General features: G+C 38.2%; 3 pseudogenes; all 3 read right to left on the reverse strand.

The window, feature by feature from the left end:
- Positions 1–1656: 1656 nt before the first annotated feature.
- Positions 1657–3406, reverse strand: LOC148777364 (uncharacterized; annotated as a pseudogene).
- Positions 3407–3717: 311 nt separating this feature from the next.
- LOC148777365 (uncharacterized) lies at positions 3718–6032 on the reverse strand (annotated as a pseudogene).
- Positions 6033–25128: 19096 nt separating this feature from the next.
- LOC148777366 (histone-lysine N-methyltransferase SETMAR pseudogene) lies at positions 25129–27102 on the reverse strand (annotated as a pseudogene).
- Positions 27103–27313: the final 211 nt, after the last annotated feature.

Here is a 27313-nt window from a genome sequence, read left to right on the forward strand (position 1 = left end):
CCCATGTGCATGTGAGGCCCATCTAGTTTCATTTTATTAAATGAGAAGTGCTTGCTTTATTTGTTTTTACAAATGATTGGAATCAACATATATATATATATATATTTCTTCCTTTAGGGAGAAGTAAGGATTCACTCAGTTCAATTTTTTCCTGGACTCTCCCTTTCTTCTCAGGATCAAGGTCGTATTCAAATTTGCATCGTGATATCACCAAAAATGACCCTATCAGTATTGGCAAGGTGTGCTTCCTGCAAAATGACAGGTCTGCATTGCAAATGAATGCAGCCTTGGAGTGTAGTAAATTTGATGAGGAATTGAAATTTCACTTCATAACAGTTAAATAAAATAAAATGTATAATTGTTGCCTAAAATCAAGCAATCTTCTATGTCAAAATAATTCTGAAGTTGGGTAGTTCAACGTTTTGAAAAAAAAATTTTTTTTTCATTTTAAGGATTTACTCTCTTCAGAAAAATCAGCAAAAACTTACATGGCTATCAGAGCTAAAAAAGAATTAATACAGGTGACTTATTAAGTATCTACAAAATATTTTCTCATGAATTAAATTGTGTTAAATGTGTAATTTTGAATCCCCACCCTCCTAACCTAATTGCACTTAAATTATAACAATAATAATAGACATTTAGGCCAAGTTGTCTTTTCAGAAATGTATAAAAAAGTTGATTTCTAGTATGCATTAACACCTAAAATTAAATAAATTCAATAATTATAGAAATATTTTGTTAAGAACAATGCCAGAGTTAAATCAGAAGATTTCTTCTTATATTTTAAAGCTTCAATTGCAATTGTTTTAATTGATTTGAGAATTTCTTTACTAAGGCTTTCAGCACTAAGTCTTTTTTATCAGTTTCAGAAAAAAGGGGAACATGTACTATTAGTGTTTAATATCAAAATAACTTTGGGAAAAAGTAGTTCTGCACTTATCAAAATTATTTCAACACATGATACTGAAAAATCAGTAGTAGATGAGTGGAAAACCAACAGAACCTAACATAAAATTAGACTTTCAGCTAATTATTATTGGTGGTGGTGGTGGTGGTTTAGTCACTAAGTCATGTCCAACTCTTGTGACCCCATGGACAGAAGAGCCTTACAGGCTACAGTCTATGGGATTCTCCAGGCAAGAATACTGGAGTGGGTTGCCATTTCCTTCTCCAGAGAAGAAAATGGAACACAAATAACACAAATTATTATTGAACACAGATCTTGGAGAATGAATTTATGCAAAATTAATAATAAACTTATAAAAATGTTACTGTAAACCATAAATATGCTGATGTTACAAATCAAACAGTAGAGAACAATAGTTGATAGAGGTGCAATAGTTGATAGAGGCAAACTTCTAATCAGCGATCAGCTCAAAGATCAATATTTAAACAGATGTTCCCAAGTATTTTCTTAATCAAAACATGAGGGATCAGTGGTGAGGAAAAAATTAGAGTTTCTGTCCCCATGTAGTCACCAACTCCTAGGTAAGTTAGCCTCAGAAAGCAAATCTTTAAATAACACATCAGCAAGTTTTTTTAATCACAAATGATTTGAAGGTAAGAAGCAAGTTTAGGAGAAAATTGGGGAATCTTATTTGTATAAACAAAAGTGATGCTCCTGTTCAGAGTTGAATACCATTTTGGAGCCAGTCAAGCCAGGCTGAGGAAGCACATTCTAGGCAGAGGGAATAAATATTGTATCATTCTATCTATTTGATAATTAAAATCCTCCTCTGCTGAGATCACCCTTTGAGGAACATTCACATAAGACACAAATATCTTCGTGTCTTTCAACTATTCAAAGAAGTCTGTCCACATACCTCTTCCCCAATTTTCTTTGTGACCAATTTACCAATCATGACTTTTTCAAGTCCTTGATTATTCAGCATGTCTGAACATTTCTCCTCCCAAGTATTTCTCCCTCAGCCAAGCTCACTGCCTCAAGTTCTGTCCCCAGGGAGGATTTCCCTTCCCCACTGTCCTTCAGAGATGTCCCAAAGATAGGGTGAGGGCAGCAGCTGTCCACTTTCAGGTAGTGCCTGCATATTGTGCAGACCCATTCATAAGCCAGGCTTGCCTGAGTCTTCCCCTGTCAGTTCTCTACCATAGTGGGGAAGACCCCCATGGTCACAGGTACAGGATGGGAGAGAAAAGGTAGTGTAGCAGAAGTGAGGATGGTGGGCTTTTGAGCTACTTCCTCATGTAACTGTGCCTTCTGGACCAGCTCTGGCCTGATCACATATATACCACTTCCATTTGATCCTGGAGTGTTGCCATGCCCATCCTGTATTGCAGCTTGCTGGTTAAGATGCCACTTAGTTCATGATGGGCAGGTCATATGGTAACTTGATGGCCCAAGGTTAAGCATTCAGTTTCTATAAAGGTTGCAGATGTTTTGTTTCTCTAAAGCAGACTGGTTACCTAGATGATAGAAGGCCCTTGCTCCACAATTCTTAGTCAGTCAGTTCAGTCGCTCAGTCGTGTCCGACTCTCCGCGACCCCATGAATCACAGCACGCCAGGCCTCCCTGTCCATCACCAATTCCCGGAGTTCACTCAAACTCATGTCCATCGAGTCGGTGATGCCATCCAGCCATCTCATTCTCTGTCGTCCCCTTCTCCTCCCACCCCCAACCTTTCCCAGCATCAGAGTCTTTTCCAGTGAGTCAACTCGTCGCATGAGGTGGCCAAAGTATTGCAGTTTCAGCTTTAGCATCAGTCCTTCCAATGAACACCCAGGACTGATCTCCTTTAGAATGGACTGGTTGGATCTTCTTGCAGTACAAGGGACTCTCAAGAGTCTTCTCCAACACCACAGTTCAAAAGCATCTATTCTTCGGTGATCAGCTTTCTTCACAGTCCAACTCTCACGTCCATACGTGACCACGGGAAAAACCAAAGCCTTGACTAGATGGACCTTGGTTGGCAAAGTAATGTCTCTGCTTTTTAATATATTATCAAGGTTGGTCATAACTTTCCTTCCAAGAGTAAGCATCTTTTAATTTCATGGCTGCAATCAGCATCTGCAGTGATTTTGGAGCCCAAAAAAATAAAGTCTGACACTGTTTCCACTGTTTCCCCATCTATTTCCCATGAAGTGATGGGACCAGATGCCATGATCTTAGTTTTCTGAATGTTGAGCTTCAAGCCAACCTTTTCACTCTCCTCTTTCACTTTCATCAAGAGGCTTTTGCGTTCCTCTTCACTTTCTGCCATAAGGGTAGTGTCATCTGCATATCTGAGGTTGTTGATATTTCTCCTGGCAATCTTGATTCCAGCTTGTGCTTCTTCCAGCCCAGCGTTCCTCATGATGTACTCTGCATATAAGTTAAATAAGCAGGGTGACAATATACAGCCTTGACGTACTCCTTTTCCTATTTGGAACCAGTCTGTTGTTCCATGTACGTCCTGTGCATTAAATCACTTTTAAGGGCCTTTCAGTTCAGTTCAGTTCAGTTCAGTTCAGTTCAGTCGCTCAGTTGTGTCCGACTCTTTGCGACCCCATGAATCACAGCACGCCAGGCCTCCCTGTCCATCACCAACTCCCGGAGTTCACTCAAACTCATGTCCATCGAGTCGGTGATGCCATCCAGCCATCTCATTCTCTGTCGTCCCCGACTCCTCCCAAAGGACGTCCACGGCTGCCTCAGACACATCAAGCACCATTGGATCTTCTGAATCTTATGGCAACCTGGACCTATTACACAGCCCTCTATTGTTCTGAGTTCCATTCTAAACTAGCAGTTTTTGGAGTCACTTCATAAAAAAGCCTGGAGTTACACATCCAAATGAGGAATATGCTGCTTCCAAAACCCAAAGAAGTCACTAGGTGCTGTGCCTATTTCTTGGTTGGGGCCAGATGTCACAACTTATCCTTTACCTTATAAGGGAGATCTTGACATGGCTCACACCACTGGGCCCCTGGAAATCTCACTGATATAGAAGGCTACTGCCTTTTGTATGATCTATTTTCCATCCTTTGATACATAAATGCCTTACCAACAGATCTAGAGTAGTTGCTATTTCTTGTTCACTAGAGCCAACCAGCATAGAGGCAGCAGTGTAGCAGACCTGTGTGATATCTTCTGAAAGGGAGAGTCAGTCAATCTTAGACCAAAGTAAATTATGCCATCAGGCTGGAAAGTTGATACACCCATGAGGTAGGGCAGTGAAAGTGTGTAACTGACCTTGTCAGCTGAAAGCACACTGCTTCTAGTGGGCCTATGGACAAGGATAGATAAAAAGGCATTTTCCAGACATATCTTTTACCAGGGTGAGTGTTCACTTGCTCAAGCAATGAAATCACATCTGGAACAGCAGCTACAACTGCAGTCACCAGCTGGTTAAGATTATGATAATTTACTGTCATTCTCCAAGATCCATCTGTCTTCTGCACAGGCCAAACAGGTTGTGGTGGGAATTGCCACAACTGCATCCTTCAAGTCCTCGGTGGTGGAAGTAAACTCTGCAACCCTTCTATGAATGTGTTGTTAAATTTTATTTACTATTTTTCTAGGTAGTTCTCATAGCTTACACTTGGCCTTCCCCTCCATAATAACCCTCCCTCCACAGGTCAAGGAACAAATATGAAGAATCTGATGCTTCTAAATATGCCTATTCCAAGTATACATTCCAGAACTGCAGAGACTGGTTCGGAGACCCACTGGGCTCACTGCGAGGCAGAACAGAGCTATAACTCCATTGATCAATTGACTTCCATAAGGCTCTATGCTGACTTTAGGGCCACTGCAACATTTTAAGTCTCCTAGAATTAGTATTAGTTCAAAACCAGTCAGTAGCTCCCAAATGGTCTAATATTTCCTTTTCCCCAATGCATAGTTACCCTGGTAAAAGGTCAAAAGTCATCTTGGGGAAGGCTGAGATAAAGATTGATAGTACAAACTTTTAGTAGTGCACTGGGGTCCTTCCTTAAGCAGACCCAGCCTCACCTTCATTCCAGGGATTCTGGGTGCATAAACTGGCTTGTTTCTGGGAATGGATTGAAGGGATGTAATGATCTGTTTTTATGATTTAGGCTAGACTGTTACTCCCTTGACCTGGAACTCTTCTGCTTATACACATAAACATAAATTTAGTAGGCTTCCCGTCTATTTTACTTTCAGGAACACTGTGATCAACTTTCTGATTGCTGCTTTGACTCTACTGTTCATTAAGGTAACCAATCCCACTTTGCTTTTGATAATTGAATATTGCCACTTGGCTCCTATCACCCCAGGACTCAATTACCTTCATTGCTTTTAGGTTTCCCAATGCAATTACTGAGTGAAGCAACAACAAAGTCTTCAAGGTGTCAACTGAAAAAAAAAAAAAAAAAGCAAAACCTAAAAGTGCAGAGTTTTGTCTTATTTGGAATATCACTGAGGACTTCCTGGGCTACAACTTCTCTGAGGACTGTTTCAAAGAGAAATAGGATATATAGTGGGTTTTGGGGGAAAAAAAAAGAAAACAAAAAACCCAGGTAGTAAAATATCAAATGCCAATAAAAAGAAAACAAGAAATAAAACAGATATCTCAAGTTAATGAATTTAGCACTTTTCTATGTAAGAGAAGCTGCAAAAGTCTGGGCTTAGTAAAATTACTCCTTTGATATACATCTTAACTATCTAGGGCCAGGGCTTCCCAGTAGTGGTAAAGAACCCATATGCCAATGCAGGAGACATAAGAGATGCAGGTTCCATCCCTAGGTCAGAAAGATCCCCTGAAGGAGGGCATGGCAACCCACTCTAGTATTCTTGCCTGGAGGATCCCCTGGACAAAGGAGGCTGGCAGGCTACAGTCCATAGGGTCACAGAGTCAGACACAGCTGAAACTACTTAGCACACATGCATATCTGAGGTCAATATCCTGTTTTTCTACGTCTTGAATCCCCGCAGGGTACGGTATCAGTGGTGGCTCCAGTCAAATTTTCTAGAGTGCTTTCTCAGCTGCAAATTAAATGCAGTCTTATTTAGTGAACCCATAAATTCAGCCTCACCCAATCTTATAAGGCATTCTTTCTTCCATCATCCCACGCCTTTAGTACCCATTTCCATACATTTTCCAATATTTTTTCTGTGTAACTTAGAAAGTCATTATTTTGGAATTTAGCACACTTCCTCATGAGTCAGAATATGTATTCCACCTTTCAGAATCTGCTGGAACTAAGTCTAGTAAAAGTTCACAAGTAAAGAGATGTGGTTGGGATGGGTACTGAGGAGAATAAGCATTGTCTTACATGACACCTGTGTCAGGGGAGGCTACTTTGACTGGGGTTGAAGTGGCCATCTACATTGGGGCTGGGGCCACTGGTAAGAAATATTTATCACAATTTAGGGGTTCAGTGTCCCCAGCTTCATCAGGATCTTACCACAGATCCCTGTCCTAACTTAGAGGGTCCAGTTCTTTCCCAATCAAAGCCCTCATGTTAATTCAATATGAGATGCCCTTTCAGGCAGCAAGTTCAACTTGCACTGCAATTCAACTAGATGCAATTGAGGTTCTGTGCTTGATTTTCAGCCCTGAACTACAGGAAATAGTAGTGTCCTTTAGGGCACACAAGTCATTTATGAGGCACTTGAGCTGGGAATTCAGGTTCATCCATTTCTTTCAGTGACATAAGGAGCAACAGAACAACATAACAACATACATTAGTTTTCCAAAAATGTTCAAAGATGTCATTACATTCATCCCAGAGAAATTAAATCTTATGTCCATGAAAATATTTGTACATGATTGTTTCTAGCAACTTCATTTGTAATAGCTCCAAGCTAGAAACAACAAAAATGTTCTAGAATAAGTGAATGGTTAAACAAATTGTGGTACATGAATACCATGAAACACTGCTTAACGATAAAAAAGACTAACTACTAATATATGAGAGTACCTGGATGGCTCTCATAAAACAATGAGCCAACCTTAAAGGTTGGTATTTGAACACCATATATTATATGAATACATTATATAGCATTCTCAAGAAGACAAAAAAGGAGATTGATAAGTGGTTGCCAAAAGTTTAGGGATGGTGCATGGGGGCCAGGGTGGGAGGATGGTAAATGTACCTATATAGGAGCAACAGGAAGGAGACCTTTGTGGTGATGGAACAGGTGTGTATCTTGATTGTGGTGGTGCCAACACATGCGATAAAATGATACATCTACATTGTAGCAATGTCCATTTCCCAGCTTTGGTAGAGTCCTATTTTTACACAAAATGTAAGCAATTAGGAAAACTGGACCAAGATTACTTGAAGTCTCTGTCCTACTTTTGCACATCCCTGGCTGTCTATAATTATTGGAAAACAAATCACTAAAAAAAAGTAATGTGCTCAAATAAGAAAAAAGTCTATATAAAAGTTTTTTCTTGAGAGTGCTAAACTGTTCAAGACAACTTCAACTCTGAGGCAGTCATTTTATCATTGGTAACATAATAAAGGAAGCAAAAATTGTATTAGGGGATTATATTTGAAAATTTTAGTGTAATTTTTGACACACTATATTAGCAACATTACTTTCTGCTGAATAATATTTTCCAACTTTGGAGGTAGGTTAACCACAGGTGGATAAACTAGTAATCAATGAACAACAAACATTAGAATAGAAAGACAGTCTCATAAGATAAATGATATCATGCTATATGGAATTTTTCATTAATTTAAGCAGCTCTGTAAATCTCTGATGTCAAGGTAAGTGACAAGTCCAAAGCTGCTGAAAACTAATGACTATTATAAGAGGTTACATGGTAAATTGTGAATCGAAGAAAACAAAGATTTACAGGGCTGGTACAGAATCTAAAGGCTTCATGTATAGCTTGAGAAACTCTGAAATTATATTTCCAAGCTTGCTCAGGACTGGGGATCAGGCCAAACCCAGACTATTTGGCCCCTAAAATGTGGTTGTCCCTGAGAGCCATACTCTGTTGCATTCCTGCACATGCCCCTCTCCTCACAAGTTGCCTTCATAGCACTGTGCAGTTTTGGCCAGATTTCAGGGCACAGAGGGGCCTTTCCAGGTGGCTCAGTGGAAAAGAATCTGCCTGCCAATGCAGGAGACATGTAAGACATGGGTTTGATTCCGGGGTCAGAAAGATCCCCTGGAGGAAGGAATGGCAACCCAATATTCTTGCTCAAAAATCCCATATACAGAAGAGCCTGGCAGGCTACAGTTCATGGGGTCACAAAGAGTTGGACACGACTGACCACACACTCACAGGGCACAGAGAGTCTGCCTTGAACTGAGAGCATCTCTTCCACACAGGCACCTGAGGGCTGGCAGAGCTCTGTTTATCTCTAAAGAATCCATCTTCAATGAGCTCTATTACAGTTAACGAGCTTCTCTGTAGCTTAAAATACTTTAGAAAGAAAAATATTTTAGAAAGTACTAATTGGAGCTATCCCAATCACATAGTTTTCATCACCAGCCTTTGTGATTCCAGGCTTTCAAAAGCCCAATTATTCTGACATACTTTTAGGGATAAAGGAGAGTGTGTTTTTTTTCCTACTTTAATTATACTCCTTAAGTCATCATAGTTTCATATTATTGATTGTACAGACAAAAAACATCCACATATTCACATTTGAAAAGATTTACTTTAGAAATGCTCTTTGAATGCATTTTCACTACCAAAATCACAAAAATATCTTCTCTAATAGGGAGGAAAATGTGACTTGTTTCTATATAAAACCAAATATGATAATGACCAAGTGGTAGGCACTCAATGAACATGACCCCTGAGACCATGTGTGGTGGGGATAAAGGCCGGGATAGGAGTGCTGGACAGGTCCTTGGTCTCTGATTGAGTTCCCTTCAGCTTTTCCATTACCCTTCATGGATTATAGCATTGTCATGGTGAAGGGGCTTGCATAACTCAATGAAGCCATGAACGATGCCTTGCAGGGCCACCCAAAATGGATGGGTCATAGTGAAGAGTTCTGACAAAATGTGGTCCACTGGAAGTGGGAATGACAAACCTCTTCAGTATTCTTGCTGGGAAAACACCATGAATGGTATGAAAAGGCAAAAAGATATGACACCAGAATATGAGCCCCTAAGGTTGGAAGGAGTCCAATATGCTACTGGGGAAGAGCAGAGAGCAGCTACCAATAGCTCCAGAAAGAGTGAAGCAGCTGGGCCAAAGCAAAAATGACTCTCAGTTGTGGCTGTGTCTGTGGTAAAAGTAAAGTCTGTCTGGTGTAGAAATTAAAGTTAGATGCTGTAAAGAACAATATTGCATAGGAACCTGGAATGTTAGGTCCATGAATCAAAGCAAATTAGATGTGGTCAGGCACAAGATGACCAGAGCGAATATAGACATTTAGTTCAGTTCAGTTCAGTTCAGTCGCTCAGTCGTGTCTGACTCTTTGCGACCCCATGAATCACAGCACGCCAGGCCTCCCTGTCCATCACCAACTCCCGGAGTTCACTCAAACCCATGTCCACAGAGTCGGTGATGCCATCCAGCCATCTCATTCTCGGTCGTCCCCTTCTCCTCCCGCCCCCAACCTTTCCCAGCATCAGAGTCTTTTCCAGTGAGTCAACTCGTCGCATGAGGTGGCCAAAGTATTGCAGTTTCAGCTTTAGCATCAGTCCTTCCAGTGAACACCCAGGACTGATCTCCTTTAGAATGGACTGGTTGGATCTCCTTGCAGTCCAAGGGACTCTCAAGAGTCTTCTCCAACACCACAGTTCAAAAGCATCAATTCTTTGGCGATCAGCTTTCTTCACAGTCCAACTCTCACATCCATACATGACCATTGGAAAAACCATAGCCTTGACTAGACGGACCTTTGTTGGCAAAGTAATATCTCTGCTTTTTAATATGCTATCAAGGTTGGTCATAACTTTCCTTCCAAGGAGTAAGCGTCTTTTAATTTCATGGCTGCAATCAGCATCTGCAGTGATTTTGGAGCCCCCAAAAATAAAGTCTGACACTGTTTCCACTGTTTTTCCATCTATTTCCCATGAAGTGATGGGACCAGATGCCATAAGGAATCAGTAAACTAAAATGGACAGGAATGGGCAGATTTAATTCAGATGACCAGTATACCTGCCACTGTGGGCAAGAATTTCTTAAAGAAATGGAGTAGCCCTCATAGTCAACAAAAGAATCTGAAATGCAGTACTTGGGTGCAATCTCAAAAACAACAGAATGATCTTGGTTCGTTTCAAGGCAAATCATTCAACATCATAGTAATCTTAGTCTACACCCCAATCACTCTTGCCAAAGAAGCCAAAGTTTACCAGTTCTATGAAGATCTATAATAACTTTTAGAACTAGCACCAAAAAAAAGATGTCCTTTTCATTGTGGTGGACTGGAATGCAAAAGTAGGAAGCCAAGAGATTCCTGGAGTAATAGGCATGTTTGGCCTTGGAGTACAAAATGAAACGGGGCAAAGGTTAACCAGGTTTTTCCAGAGAACACACTGGTTATAGCAAACACCCTCTTCCAACAACACAAGAGACAACTCTGCACATGGATATCACCAGATGGCCAATTCTGAAATCAGACTAATTATATTCTTTGCAGCAGAAGATGGAGAAGTTCTATACGGTTAGCAAAAACAAGACCTGATTTGGCTGGCTCAGATCACAAGTTCCTTACTGCAAAAATCAGGCTTAAATTGAAGAAAGTAGGGAAAACCACTAGGCCATTCAGGTATGGCCTAAGTCAAATTCCTTATGATTATACAGTGGAAGTGATAAATAGATTCAAGGGATTTGATCTGGTAGATAGAGTGCCTGAAGAACACTTGGACAGAGGTTCATAACACTGTGTAGAAGGCAGTGACCAAAATCGTCCCCAAGAAGAAGAAATGCAAGAAGGCAAAGTGGTTGTCTGAGGAGTCTTTACATATAACTGAGAAAAGAAGTGAAAGGTAAGGGGGAAAGGGAAAGATTAAACCCAACTGAATGCAGAGTTTCAGAGAACAGCAAGGAGAGATAAGAAGACCTTCTTAAATGATTAATGCAAAGAGGAAAACAATAGAATAGGAAAGACTAGAGATCTCTTCAATAAATTGGAGATATCAAGGGAACATTTCATGCAAAGATGGATACGATAAAGGACAGAAAGAGTAAGGACTTAACAGAAGCAGAAGAGATTAAAAAGAGGTGACAAGAATGTACAGAACTTTACAAAAAGTCTTAATGACCCAGTTAACTGTGGTTGTGTGGTTATTCACCTAGAGCCAGACATTCTAGAATGTGAAGTCAAGTGGGCCTTAGGAAGCATTACTAGGAGTGAAGCTAGTGGAGGTGATGGAATTCCAGCTGAGCTACTTCAAATCCTAAATAATGCTGTGAAAGTGCTGCACTCAATATGTCAGCAAATTTGGAAAACTCAGCTGTGGCTATAGGACTTGAAAAGGTCAATTTTCATTCCAATCCCACAGAAGCTTAATATATTAGAAAGTGTGAGGATTCTTCCATTCAGCAAAAAATATTTTGAGCTTACTTTGTGACAGTCACGATGAATGTACAAGGCTTGGATGGTGTACCTAGGTAGCTCAATATTTAGTGTGGCATCTTCATTCCAGTTCTGCTATTAATTAACCATGAGAGCACTTTGGAGTCTGTTTCATTGACACTAAAAAAGAAAATGAGAGCACATGACCCAATTCTCTCAATAAATGTGTTATTTATTTATTTAACTTAATTTTTAAAATTTGATTCTTCAATTGCATTCTAATTCTAATAGAGTTTGTTTACAGTAGGCAGTCCTATAGACAACTCTCTTCTGGGAAGACATGAAAATAGAGTGAGAGTAACATTAGCCCCAAGCCAGGCATTATTTCAAAAGCTTTAAATATATCATTTCATTCAGCCTGATGATGAATGAAGGAGGCAGATTTCCCTTCTTGGTGTTCCTTGCAGCCAATGTGAGGGCATGAACCTTCGGCTCTTCCAATGGGATCCTGCAACCCAAGACTAGAGTTAGGAACAAGTGGAGCAAAGTTAAAGGAGCATGGGATTTTGCTGTGGTGATGGAGGTTATGGAGTCCTTTGAGCGGGGTGGGTGCAGCCAGCAGGAGCCATGGCCTGTTCAGGTATACAGATAAGTCCAGGAATCAAACCCGTGTCTCCTGCTTTGCAAGTGGATTCTTTACCTGCTGAACCACTGGGGAAGTAAAGTGTGTACATGAATAGATATAAATTTGGGGAAAATGTGCTTATTATTTTTTTGACTGTCTGACACCCACCATCCCCTGGCTCTGGGGAATTTCTCCAGATATGATTTTCTATTGAGAGGCAATATGCTTCCTGCTACTATGGAAACCACTTCATTCTCCCTGCGGATAAGAGTAGGGTTGTGACCTGCACTCTGTGTTAAGCAGGTTGTAGGCTTTTTCTTCCACCATTATTATTTGGGGATAAGAATACAATATAAGATCTATATCCTTAGCAAATTTTTAACAGCACAACACAGTGTCATTAAACTAAAAAGCACTATGCTGTACAGATGACACCACCCTAATGGCAGAAAGTGCAGTGGAACTAAAGAGCCTCTGGATGAAGGTGAAAGAGGAGAGTGAAAAAGCTGGCTTAAAACTCAGCATTCAAAAAACTAAGATCATGGGATCTGGTCCCATCACTTCGTGGCAAATAGATGGGGAAACAATGGAAACAGTGACAGACTTTATTTTCTTAGGCTCCAAAATCACTGCAGACTGTGACTGCAGCCATGAAATTAAAAAGCGTTTGCTCCTTGGGGGAATAGCTATGACAAACCTAGACAACGTATTAAAAAGTTGAGACACTTTACCAACAAAAGTCCGTATAGTCAAAGCTATGGTTTTTCCAGTAGTCATATACAAATGTGAGAGTTGGACCATAAAGAAAGCTGAATGCCAGAGAATTGATGCTTCCAAGCTGTGGAGTTGGAGAAGACTCTTGAGTCCCTTGGACCGCAAGGAGATCAAACCAGTCAGTCCTCAAGGAAATCAGTCCTGAATATTCTTTGGAAGGACTGATGGTGAAGCTGAAACTCCAGTGCTTTGGACACCTGATGCGAAGAGCTGATTCAATGGAGAAGACCCTGATGCTGGGAAAGATTAAGGGCAGGTGAAAGGGTGACAGAGGATGAGATGGTTGGATGACATCATGAACTCAGTGGATATGAGTTTGAGCAAACTCTGGGAAATAGTGAAGGACAGGGAAGCCTGGAAAGTTGCAGTCCATGGAGTCACGAAGAGTTGGACATGACTGAAAGACTGAACAGCAACAATGCTGTACAGAAGATCTCTAGGACTTATCCATCTTGCATAACTGGAACTTCCTTCCCTTTAACTAACACTCTGACTTTTCTGCCTCTCTTCAGCCCCTGGCAATCAGTATTCTACATTATGCTTCTGTGAGTTTGACTATTTTTAGAATTCTCACATAGGCAATATCATGCACTGTTTGTCTTTCTGTGTCTGACTTATTTCATTGAGCTTAATATTTATCACCAACTCAATGGACATGGGTTTGAGCAAGCTCCGCAAGTTGGTGATGGACAGGGAAGCCTGGCATGCTGAAGTCCTTGGGGTGGCAAAGAGTCGAACATGACTGAGCAACTTAAATGAACTGACTGAATGAATGTCCTCCAGGTTCATTCACATTGTCATGAATGGCAGAATTTCCTTCTTTTAAAAGACTGAATAATATCCCACTGTGTATACCTCACATCTCTTTTATTCATTCATCTGTTGATGGACATTTAGGTTATTTCCATATCTTGGCTATTGTGAATAATCTTGTTGCAGTGAATACAGGTGTGAGATGTCTTTATGAGATTCTTATTTCGATTCCTTTAAATATATTCCAAGAATCAGGGGAGGTTCCTCAAAAAACTAAAAAGAAGAGGATTGTTAGCTTTTGGTTGGTTCCACACAGGCAAAGATAAAGAGTGCAGCAGAGTCCCACCAAAAGACAAATATGCTTCTGCACCCACTCCCACCCTTTATCCAGGGTGTTTGGTTTCTACTTATTTCCCAAGTTCAGTCCTTCAGCCTCTTGTTGATTCTGCAAACTCATATTTTGATAAATTCTCCTTTTCTTAAGAAAAATGGTCAAATTATGTTACTCCCATATTATGTTCCAAATTATGTTTCCTTCCCTGGAGAAGGAAATGGCAACCCACTCCAATATTCTTGCCTGGAGAATCCCATGGATGGAGGAGCCTGGTGGGCTACAGTCCATGGGGTCACAAAGAGTCGGATACGACTGAGCGACTTCACTTCACTTCACTTCACTTATGTTGCTCCCAACAAAGAATTATATTACTCCTTACTGTCAAAAGGAATTGTAACATTTATAATTGAGTTTAATGAATTGCAGTATAGTACAGTCAGGACTTGTAGTTTCATTATTAAGGAAATCCTGGTTTAGTCCTTTAAAAACTTGAGACCTAAAGTAGGAGTTGAGTCAAATAATTATTAGCAACAAAAACAAGTTTTGCTCCTGTGAAGTTTTGATAAATGCCTTAATAAACTTAAGGATATCAAAGTGATTCAGAGAATTTCAGTAATGTCCCCAAAACACATTTAAAATGGTAGTCATATTCTAAATTGAGAGATGTGTAATACAGTTGTATTATTCTGTGTTGAAGTTAGTAATACAGAGAGGTTTGTCCCATTCTTTTTGATCATGAAACTCCATCCCCAGGAATTCTGGCCTCTCAATGAAACCAAAATACCCCATTAAAAAAAAGCCTTGGGGTGGGACCTAGGGATCCCATTCCAGTGTATGCCTTTATATGATGTTATTATTTGTGTTGTCCTCCATCCCTTTAGTTGCCTACAATTAAAAAAATCTTCAATGTTGCTTATGAGACTGAAATTCCAATTATTTAAATCAGATGAGAATCTCAGTCTATTATGAGTTCTTATGCCCTTCCCAGCTCTTAGTGTGTGGAATAGGCAATTATGCCACATGGTATTTCCATGCAAACTCTAGCAAAGCATAAGCATATAAGTGATGACAAAAACTGAAACTGTGACTTACCTTTATAAAATACCTTTTGAGATAGAAAGATATATGTATAAATCCAGCTGTAAATTCAGGATGAATTTTGAAAGGTGGTTATTATTCAGACATTGAAAGTAGGGTTTTTTTTCCCTTAATTTATTTGCTTATAGTTGATTTACAGTGTTGTGTTAACTTCTGCTGTACAGCTAAGTAATTCAGTTATACATATATATATACATTCTTTTTCATGTTCTTTTCCATCATAGTTTATCACAGGATATTGAATATAGTTCCCTGTGTGATACAGTAAGACCTTGTTGCTTATCCATTCTGTATATAACAGTTTGCATCTGCTAATCCCAAACTCTTAGTCCATCCCTCTTTCACCCTCTTTCACCCTTGGCAACCACAAATCTATTTTCTACACTGAAACTGTTTGAATATTTTGGATTAGATAAACAAGAAAACAAGAATTCCATATTCTATCAATAAGAATCAGAAAAAGGAATCATGTAGATGTGTTCCAAATTTTGAAATTTTAACTTCAATCAAATGTGAATACATATCCTGAGCTTCCCCTCTAACAGATTTACATTTAATTGAGAGCAAGAAGAAAAAGTATGCTCCAAAAGAGACAGTTTGTGGAAATTGAGGTGATTACTTCTGAGGGTGAGGACAGTATTTACAATAGTTGAATGCATTAGGATTCTGCTATGACCAGGCATTGTACTAAGTCTTTTAAATATATTGATTCATTTAATGCTCACAGCATCTCTGTAAATCAGATATATTACTATCCCCATTTTACAAATGAGGAAACTGAAGCACAAACAGGTAAATGACTTGCCAAAAGTTGCATGGCTGCTATGAAAAGCTGGTTTTCAAAGTAAACATTTTAGTGCTACTTGACTTTTTTAAACCATGTGCCTCTATTATTTTTAATGAAAAATTTAAAATTCCAATTGAATAGAGATTTCTTGCTTCCATTACATTTTTTATGGAAAAAATACTATGAGCTTTTCCCCCAAATATCACTGAATTGTAAACTTGTTTTTTCACTTATACATTCAATACCTAATGCAGCATTTAGATCTAAAAAGAATAGGCAATATTTTATTTATTTTTTAAGATTTATTTATTTAATTGGGGGATAATCACTTTACAATATTATGATGGTTTTTGCTATACATCAACATGAATTAGCCATAGGCATGCTTGTGTCCCCTCCTTCCTGAACACCTCTCCCACCTCCCTTCCCACTCCATCCCTCCAGGTTGTCACAGAATACCAGCTTTGGGTTTCCTGTGTCATACATCAAACTCCCACTAGCTATCTATTTTACATTTGGTAATGTATGTGTCTCAATACTATTCTCTCAAATCATCCCACCCTCTCTTTCTCCCACTGAGTCCAAAAGTTTGTTCTTTATGTCTGTATCTCCTTTGCTGCCCTGCATGTAGGATTGTTGATACCATCTTTCTAGATCCCATATATATGAGTTAATATACGATATTTGTCCTTCTCTTTCTGACTTACTTCACTTCTGTATAATAGGCTCTAGATTCATCCACCTCATTAGAATGAATTCAAATGTATTCCTTTTTATAGCTGAGTAATATTCCATTGTGTACACGTACCACTATCTCCTTATCCATTCATCTGCTGATGTACATCTAGGAAAACAGGAAACATCTTATATTGGTATTTGTAATATCAAGACGCAAATTTTAGAAGTTAACATTTTGTTACCCAGGCCTCCTTTAACCAAATTATATTCTGAAATCTCAGCCTATTATTTTAATGCATCTTTAAAATGAATTACCTGAGTGCCTGGACACATTTATACTTAAAACAGTTTGCTGAATTGCTTCTACTTAAGTAAATATTTCATGTTACTACAGCCTTCAAGTTGATTTTCAATTTAATAATAGGGCTTCCGTCTATGGGGTCACACAGAGTCGGACACGACTGAAGTGACTTAGCAGCAGCAGCAGCAGTAAAACAAAACAAGGAGTAATATAAACTGAATTACCTTGCTCCTTATTTTTGTTGTTTTGTTTTTTCTTTTTTTCCTTCAAAGAATTTCTTCAAAGAAGATCAGGAAATTATATACATGTTTAGAAAAAGTTTTATTCATATCATAAGACCCAGGACTTCACATGAAAATGGTTTTATAGATAATCTTCCTCCTTTTGAAATATTTATAATAATTGAGGACATACCTTCTGATCAATAATATCATCTAGATAAGTAATAATTTTAGTTTTCATTACTTATTTAGTACCTATGGAGTAATATACAATGCAATTTAGTCCAATTTATAGGATGAAATATAAATTTAAATAATTGAATTTGGTTTATAGTGCATCTTTATTTCTTTTAAGCATAGACATATACTTTTTCAAGTTAAGCTTTATTAACTTTACATGGACATATCTTTTTGGAAGTAGAATATTAACTAAATAGAAAAAAGGTTTAGAAATGGATATTGGCTAATATATATATTTACATATATGCATATGTTATAAAAATAATTTTGCTTTATTCTCTAAAACATTATGTCTATGATTTCACCCTGGAAGTCATTCCAATATAAGTCAGTGCTTTAAAATATATATGCTAATAAACAATGCTCAATGTGCTACAAAAATAATTTAGTTTTTTTTTGTGTGAATTTCCCTTCTAGTTACCTCATTTCAGTATTTATAGATCATAGAAATGAAGTACAGGAAACTCTGAATTTTACCTTATGGAGACCTTGCATGCAGGAGCACTGTATATCATAGCCTGCAGTGATTGCCCAAATGTGATTAAGAAAAAATTATGAATTTACTTGCAGAAATTCTTCCATCTTACAGCTTACAGAACATTAAAAGTTGATCTATATGCATATATAACAAGAAAGGTTTTAATCCCACTTCTGGACATGTGGAGAAAACCATTATTTGAAAAGATTCAGGCACTGCAATGCTCATTGCAGCACGATTTACAATAACCAGGATATGCAAGCAACCTAACTGTCCATCAACAGAAAACAGATAAAGAAGATGTACATACATTTGATGGAATATTATTCAGCCATTAAAATGAATGAAATAATACCATTTGCAGCAGCATGGATGGGCCTAGAGATTCTCATTCAGAGGGAAGTCAGACAGAGAAAGACAAATACCATATGATATATGTGGAATCTTGAAAAAAGGGTACAAATGAACTTACCTACAAAACAGAGAGTTATAGATGTGAAAAGCACAATTATCAGGGGGGAAGAAGGTGCGGAGGGATAAATTGGGAGAATGGGATTGACATATACACACAGTTCAGTTCAGTTCAGTTCAGTCGCTCAGTCGTGTCCGACTCTCCGCGACCCCATGAATCACAGCACGCCAGGCCTCCCTGTCCATCACCAACTCCCGGAGTTCACTCAAACTCATGTCCACAGAGACGGTGATGCCATCCAGCCATCTCATTCTCCGTCGTCCCCTTCTCCTCCAGCCCCCAACCTTTCCCAGCATCAGAGTCTTTTCCAGTGAGTCAACTCGTCGCGTGAGGTGGCCCAAGTATTGCAGTTTCAGCTTTAGCCTCAGTCCCTCCAATGAACATATACACACAGCGGTACATAAAACAGATAACTAATAAGGACCTACCCACTCCAGTGTTCTTGCCTGGAGAATCCCAGGGACGGGGGAGCCTGGTGGGCTTCCGTCTATGGGGTCACACAGAGTCGGACACGACTGAAGTGACTAAGCAGCAGCAGCAGCAGCACTCTATTCAGTAATCCTATGGCCTATATGGGAAAAGAATCTTAAAAAGACTGGGTATATGTATATGTAACTATTTCACTTTGCTGCTGCTGCTGCTGCTGCTAAGTCACTTCAGTCGTGTCCGACTCTGTGTGACCCCATAGACGGAAGCCCACCAGGCTCCCCCTTCCCTGGGATTCTCCAGGCAAGAACACTGGAGTGGGTTGCCATTTCCTTCTCCAATGTGTGAAAGTGAAAAGTGAAAGTGAAGTCGCTCAGTCGTGTCCGACCCTTAGCGACCCCACAGACAGCAGCCCACCAGGCTCCTCCATCCATGGGATTTTCTAGGCAAGAGTACTGGAGTGGCTTGCCATTGCCTTCTCCTATACACCTGAAACTGACACAACATTGTAAATCAACTATACTCCAATAAAAATTTAAAAATAAATTTAAAAAGCTTAAAACCAAGGAACCTTTTTAGAATGTACCTTTGAAATTCAGTTGTTCTATACAAATGTTTTTAGAAGAGTAAGTTTGAAGAATATGACAAGAATTTAGAGTGCCAAAGTTTTTTTTTTTTTAATTGTCAGATGGTTAAGCATCTTTGTTATAAAGCTACAGTAAAGGCACTTAAGTGAGATGTACATGTATGTACATGTTTGAGGTATAAGAAGGGGGTCTCCTCTCCTGGTTATACTACTGCCAATGGCTATTTTAGTCTTATGAATTCAAATAGATAACTGGTTGATGTTCTAAGCTTAGAGTTCAAAACCATCTATGTGTCATTTTTCAAGTTTAGATTAAATCTCCCAGGATCATAGGTAATACTAGAACGAGGTTGGGAGGATGTTACATGGAGCACAAATGGAGCACAAGTAAAATGAAATGTAATTTTTCATTTGATGAAATGAAGTTGATTTAGAAATTATGGAAGAGAGAGTACAAAATCATCCCAAATACCAGTGATCTAAAGTCCCTGTTAAAAGTTGGGTTTTCATAGGATATTTAAAAAGAATCAAAGACATATATGCACTACCACGTGTAAAATGGATAGCTAGTGTGAAGCTGCTGTATAGCACAGGGAGCTCAGCTCAGTGCTCTGTGATGACCTAGAGGGATGGGGTGGGATGAAGGGACTGGAGGGAGGCTCAAAGGGGAGAGATATATATATATATATATATATATATATATATATATATATATAGCTGATTCACTTTGTTGTACAGCAGAAACCACCATAACATTGTAAAGCAATTAGACTCCAGTTAAATAGTAATCATTTTATCAGTCTTAGTTCTTTAGCTTAATAAGATAGCCTCAATTTAAAATAATTGCACTAATTCAATTTCACTCATGTAAGAGAAGACAGTTCTGTGCAATCAATCTGTCAAACACGTACCACAAAATAAAACAACCAAAGAAAATAGTTAGATTCTCCAAAGCTCCTTCCTTTCTATTGCTCTCATGTTTCTTCTAAAGCCTAATTTATTTCTGGAGGCAAGCCTTCCACCTAGGAAGGTGTCCCTATAATTGTTAAGTGTCCCTATAATCCAGATGTGCATCTGTTCTTTCTTTCTCTCAATTCCTTCTGATGATAAACTACTCATCTCTTACTGAGGTGATGACAGGAATGGATATTTGTAATGCACTCCGTGTTTTGTATGTCCTTCATTAAAAGCAGCTGAGTTGGTAGCTTCATGAAGGAGGATGCATTCTTCTGCATTTGTGTGTGTGCACGTGTGTGTTTGGGGAAGAGGGTTTTGTAATTGTTTTCATTAAAAAGTAAATACTGAAATATTCACTCCAAATTAATATTGTCATCAGTAGTGACATGTGAAAATCTTGCTCATTAGTCTGTGATCCGGAGGGAAAATATTTTAATGACTCTCGAAATCTGTGATTCTTATAACTATCATTGAAAATTTTTAAAAATTGATGTTTACTCTGGAATTGTATGCTTTTAAACATTATTGACTTCCAAGAAGGAAGTCAGATGTTAGAACCTTATAGTATAGTATAATATAGTTTTTCAGGAATAGAAAAACTACTGTTACTTAATTAAATAACACAGATTTAGGACATTTAACTTTTTAGCCAAATGTATTAAGATATAATTAACATAGGCCTACAACTCACCCATTTAGACTGTACAGTTCAGTAATTTTTAGTATACTCACAGATATGTGCAATCATCACCGTGGTTAATTTTAAAACAATTTTGTCACTGCAAGAAGAAATCCCATGCACTCCCAACTCTAAGCTATCACTTACTGCATTTTTGTTAAATCTTTAAAATCTTCATGAATCAGCACTTTGATATGAATCTCCAACTCTATTATTTGTAAACTAAAAAACTTTATTTGTTGAGCAATGTTAGGTTTAAAGAAATATTAAGCAGATATGCATAGAGATACCATATATTTCATTGACAATACCCCTTCCCCCTTTGCCCTGTTACTAATACCTTGCATTAGAGGTACATTTTTATAATTGATGAGCCAATACTGATATATTGTAATTAATTAAATTTTACATTAGTTCACTATTTGTGTTGTTTGTTCTGTGGGTTTGAACAAATGTATAATGACAGGTATTGGCCACTACAATCTCATACAGAATATTTTCACTGCCCCACCCTAGAAATTCCTATGATCTACCTGTTCATCCCTACATCTCTTTCCGTAATTTCTGATAACTCCTAATCTTTTTACTGTCTCCATAGTTTTTCCTTTCCCAGAATGTTGCAGAGTTGGAAGATTTTCTCTTATATTATCTTAAAGTAGTTTTACAGCTTTGTGTTTCATATTTGTGTGTGTGCATGCATGCTAAGTCACTCAGTCATGTCTGACTCTTTGTGACCCTATGGACTGTAGCCTGTCAGACTTCTCGGTCCATGGGCGTCTCCAGGCAAGAATACTGGAGTGGATTGCCATGTCCTCCTCCAGGGGATCTTCCCATCCAGGGATGGAACATGTCTCTTACCTCCTGCATTGGCAGGCAGGTTCTTTATCACTAGGGCCACCTGGGAAGCCTATTTTATATTTCGATCTGTACATTATATTTAGGGCTTCCCTTGTGGCTCAGCTGATAAAGAATCCACCTGCTATGTGGGAGACCTGGGTTCGATCCCTGGGTTGGGAAGATCCCCTGGAGAAGGAAAAGGCTACTCACTCTAGTATTCTGGCCTGGAGAATTCCATGAACTGCATTGTCCATGGGGTTGCAAAGAGTCGGAGACGACTGAGCGACTTTCACTTTTAAGTAAAGTCTTCCCTGGTGGCTCAGACAGCAAATCATCCACCTGCAATGCAGGCGCCGGAGGTTCGATCCCTGGAATGGGAAGATCCCCCAGAGGAGGAAATGTCAACCCACTCCAGGACTCTTGCCTGGAAAAATCCCATGGACGGAGGAGACTGGTAGGACTGTAGTCCATGGGGACGCAAAGAGTCGGACACGACTGAGCGACTTCAGTTTTATTTTTAATGTTTCTAAAAGGTGTAAGGTTTATTTATAAATTCACTTTTTTTTTCTTTATGCATGTGGATGTCTAGTTATTCCAGGACCACTTGTTGAAAAGACAGTCTTTGTTCTTCATATTGCTACTGCTCCTTTGTCAGAATCAGTTTACTGTATATGTCTGGGTCTGTTTCTGGGCTGTCTACTCAGTTCCACTGATATATTTGTCTATTGCCATGCCAAATGACATGTCCTGATTACTCTCACTTTATAGTAAGTCTTGATGTTGTTGTCTCCAACTTTGTTCTTCCTCTTCAAGATTGTGTCAGCCATTCTGGGTTTTTTATAAACTCTGGAATCAATTTGTCAATATCTGCAAACTAACTTTTGCTTTTGATTGGGATTAATTAAATCTATGGGCTTCCCAGGTGACTCAGTGGTAAAGAATCTACCTGTTAATTCAGGAGATGCAGGAATTGTGGGTTTGATCCCTGTGTCAGGAAAATTCCTTGGAGAAGGAAATGGCCATCCACTCCAATATTCTTGCCTGGAAGATTCCATGGAAAGAGAAGCCTGGCAGACTACAGTCCAGGGGATTGCAAAGAGTTGGGTATGACTTAGCAACTGAGCACACACATATTAAATCTGTAGTTCAAACTGGGAAGAACTGGCGTCATCATAACACTTTTTGTCATCCTATACCTGAACATGGAGTATCCCTCTATTTATTTAAATTATTTGATTTCTTTTCTCAGAGGTTTGTAGTTTTTTCTCATTTAGGTATAGTATATATTTATATATGAGTATTTCATTTTGGGTGCTAATGTAAATGATACTTTTTTAAAAAATTTCAAAACCCAATTGTTCATTGCTTGTATGCAGGGAAGCAATTAGCTTTTATATGTGAATATGTACCCTGCAACCTTGCTATAATTGCTATAGTTCCCAAAGTTTTTTGGTTGATTCTGCAAGATTTTCTGCATAGCTGATCATGCCAGCTACAAAGATAGCTTTATCTCTTCCTTTTCAATTTATATATTTTAAATTTATTTCTAGTCTAATTATATTAGCTGTGAATTCTAAGACAATGGTAAAAAATGTGTTGAGGAGGGATATGCTTGCCTTGTTCTTAATCTTAGTGAGAAAGCATCTGGATTCTCACTAATATTGTATTATCTGTAGGTGTATTATAAATTCTCAACATCAAATTGCAATAGCTCCCTTGTGTTTCTAGTTTACTGGAAGCTTTTGTCATGAATAAACATTGGATTTGTCAAATCCTTTTTCTATATCTACTAGTATCACTTTATAGTTGTTGGTTTTTTTCCCTTAAACCTGTTTATTATGATGAATTACACAAATTTGTTTTCTTGTGTTAAACCAGCTTTGTATACCTGGAATGGGCCCCACTTGTTCATGATGTTATGATTCTCTTCATACATAATTGAATTTTATCGACTAATATTTTGTTCAAGATTTTTGCAACTATATTCATTTATCTGAATTTTTCCTTTTTTAAATAATGCTTTGTATGCTTTTGATATTAGGATAATGCTGGCCTCCTAAAATGAATTAGAAAGTATTCATTCTAGTTCTATTTTTACAGAGCAAGCATGCATTTTTCCTAAAATGTTTTGCTAAAATTCACCAGTGAACCCACATGACCCTAGTGCTTTCTTTTTGGCAGGTTATTAATTATAGTTTCAAGTCTTTTAGTATTTATAGGTTGATTGAGATTGTCTATTACTCTTTATGCTATTTTGGTGCTGGAACAACTGAATATCTACATGCAAAAAAAGTGAATCTAGACAAAGACCTTACAGTTTTGGTATATATTAAATGGATTTCAAAATAGATCATGGAATTCAATGTAAAATGCAAAAGGTCTTAATTAAAATAAAATGCTTCTGCTTTACAAAAGACACTGTTAACAGAATGAAAAGTCAAGTCACTGACTGGGAAAAATATTTGCAAAAAGATATCTGATAAAATACTGATTTCTATAATATACAAAGAATTCTTATAACGGAACAATAGGAAAACAATTAAAAATGGACAAAGATCTTAAGATACACTTCACCAAGGAAGATATACAGATAGCAAGTAAGTGTATGAAAAAATGCTTCACATCATATGCCATTAGGAAATCATAAATTAAATCAACCATGATGTACTACTGTATACACTTTAGAAAGATGTAAAATCCAGATATTGCCAACACTAAATACTGATGAGGATGTGGAGCAACATAAATGCTTATTCCTCACTTGTGAGAATACAAGATGGCACAGTCACTTTGGAAGACAATTTGATAGTTTCTTACAAAATATTCATACTCTTAACATATAATCCAATAATTATACTCCTTCATATGTGCACAAATGAGTTGAAAACTCATGTTCATATGAAAACCTGCACCTGCATGTTTATAAAAACTTTGTTCATAATTGCTGAAACTTGGAAGCAATTACAATGTCCTCAATAGGTAAATTAACTATGTTATATCTGGACAATAAAATAATAGTAGCCATTGAAAGAAACAAGCTATTGAACCACAAAAAGACATGGAAGAACCTTAAAAGCATATTGCAAAGTAAGAAACCATCTTAAAAGACTGCATACTACATGATTTCAACTATGTGACATTCTGGAAAAGGCAAAATTATGGAGACAGTTTAAAGATCGGTGGTTGCCAGGGGTTAGAGGTGAAGAAGGGATGAATAGGTGAAGCAAAGAGGGTTTTAAGTGAATAGAACTACTCCTTATATATAGGGGTGGATTATATCATTACACTTTTCTTAAACCTATAGAATGTACAGCACAAAGAGTTAACTCTATTTAAAGTATGGACTTTAGTTAATAATAATGTATTAATATTGGTTCATCAATTGCAATGTATCGTATACATATATATATGCAAAAGTAACTGTGGTTTCAGACTGTGAATTTAAAATCATTGTAACTGAGCCCAAACCCATCTTATTAATCAAAATTGGAACCATTACAATCAGAACATATCTGCCAAAGAAAAATAAGTTTATTTACTCCTGTAGTATAAAAATCTGTGCTTCAGGATTCTACAAAACTCTTGGAAAGTATTTTCTGCATCCTGTGGAAGGATTTTCTCTGCAAAAAGTTGTCTAGATGCTTGAAGAAGTGCTAGTCAGTTGTCTAGATGGTTGAAGAAGTTGTAGTCAGTTGGTGAGAGGTCAGGTGAATGTGGCTAATGAGGCAAACCCAATATTTTCAACTTTTGCAGCATCGGTTGGTTGTGCAACATGCAGTCGAGCGATGTTGAGGAGAAGAATTGGGCCCTTTGTGTTGACCAATGCCAGCTGCAGGTGTTGCAGTTTTTAGTGCATCTCATTGATTTGCTGAGCATACTTCTGAGATATAATGGTTTTGCCAGGATTCAGAAAACTGTTGTGAGTCAGATGGATAGCAGGCCATCAAACAGTGACCATAGCCTTTTTTTTGGGTGCAAATTTGCTTTGAGAAGTGCTTTGGAGATTCTTTTAGGTCCAACCACTTTGCTGGTCATTGCTGGTTGACATATACAATCCACTTTTCATCACACATTGCAATCCGATTGAGAAATGGTTCATTGTTGTGCAGAATAAGAGAAAATGACACTTCAAAATGACAACTTTTTAATATTTTCGATTAGCTCATGAGGCTTTTTCACCTTTCCAGTTTGCTTCAAATGCCCAACAACCATAGAAAGGTTGACGTTGAGCTGTTCGGCAGCTTCTTGTGTAGTTGTAAGAGGACCAGCTTCAATGATGGCTCTCAGTTGGTTGTTGTCAACTTCCAATGGCCAGCCACTATGCTCCTCACCTACAAGGCTCTTGTCTCCTTTGATAAACTTCCTGAACCACCACTGCATTGCACGTCTGTTAGGAGTTCCTGGGACAAATGAGTCATTGATGCTGTCAGTTGTCTCCACTGCTTCATGACCCAGTTTGAATTAGAATAAGAAAATCACTCGAATTTGCTTTCTAATATCATGTCTATAGTAAACCACATTTACTTAAGAATGTATTCCAATATCAACTGGCAAATTTCAACAGTGCAAAACTGCAATTATGTTTGAATCAACTTAAATATATAGTATTTCTTGTATATATGTTTTCTTTATAGAAAAACAGAGAGAGAAAAACTAGGGACTTCATTTTGAGAAGGAAATGGTGACAAGAAGAGCTACAAGGAAGTGTTTTACTGCCTTTCACATTGGGAAATGAGTTAACTGCCCCGAATGGTAAAACCTTAGAGGAGTGAACTCTATTTCAAGCTGGTATTTATAATTAAATTTTGAATGCAGTGTAAAAGCTATTCTTTGACTCATTTTCATATAAAGCCAAAACACTGGATTTTTTTTTTGTTTGTTTGTTTGAAAGGATCAATATCTATGAAGACTCTCTTCATGTAGCTTAAAATGTTTTAACATTATTAACTTTGAAAGTCAACCAGTTACATAATCAGTTCAGTTCAGTCGCTCAGTCATGTCCGACTCTTTGCGACCCCATGAATCACAGCACACCAGGCCTCCCTGTCCATCACCAGCTCCTGGAGTTCACTCAAACTCATGTCCATCGAGTCGGTGATGACATCCAGCCATCTCATTCTCTGTCGTCCCCTTCTCCTCCTGCCCCAACCTTTCCCAGCATCAGAGTCTTATCCAGTGAGTTAACTCGTTGCATGAGGTGGCCAGAGTATTGGAGTTTCAGCTTTAGCATCAGTCCTTCCAATGAACACCCAGGATCGACCTCCTTTAGAATGGACTGGCTGGATCTCCTTGCAGTCCAAGGGACTCTCAAGAGTCTTCTCCAGCATCACAGTTCAAAAGCATCATTTCTTCGGCGATCAGCTTTCTTCACAGTCCAACTCTCACCTTTCATTAATTTCAGTGATACTGATTCTTAATACAATACTCATAAAAAGGTAAACCATTAACATTTTCAAAGATTAGCAAAGCCTTTCCTAGAGAAGAAACTCTGATAACCATCATACTTGATTGAATCTTTTTTGTTTGTTTGTTTTAAATTTTATTTATTTTTTTAATTGGAGGCTAATTATTTTACAATATTATATTGGTTGGTTTTGCCATACATTGACATGAATCGGCCCCAGATGTACATAATTCATGTTTATCAATAATTTATAATTA

Source organism: Moschus berezovskii, chromosome 7 (assembly GCF_049115385.1).
Source record: "Moschus berezovskii isolate FMDL1 chromosome 7, NW_MosBer_1.0, whole genome shotgun sequence".
In the NCBI taxonomy this organism is placed as follows: domain Eukaryota; kingdom Metazoa; phylum Chordata; class Mammalia; order Artiodactyla; family Moschidae; genus Moschus; species Moschus berezovskii.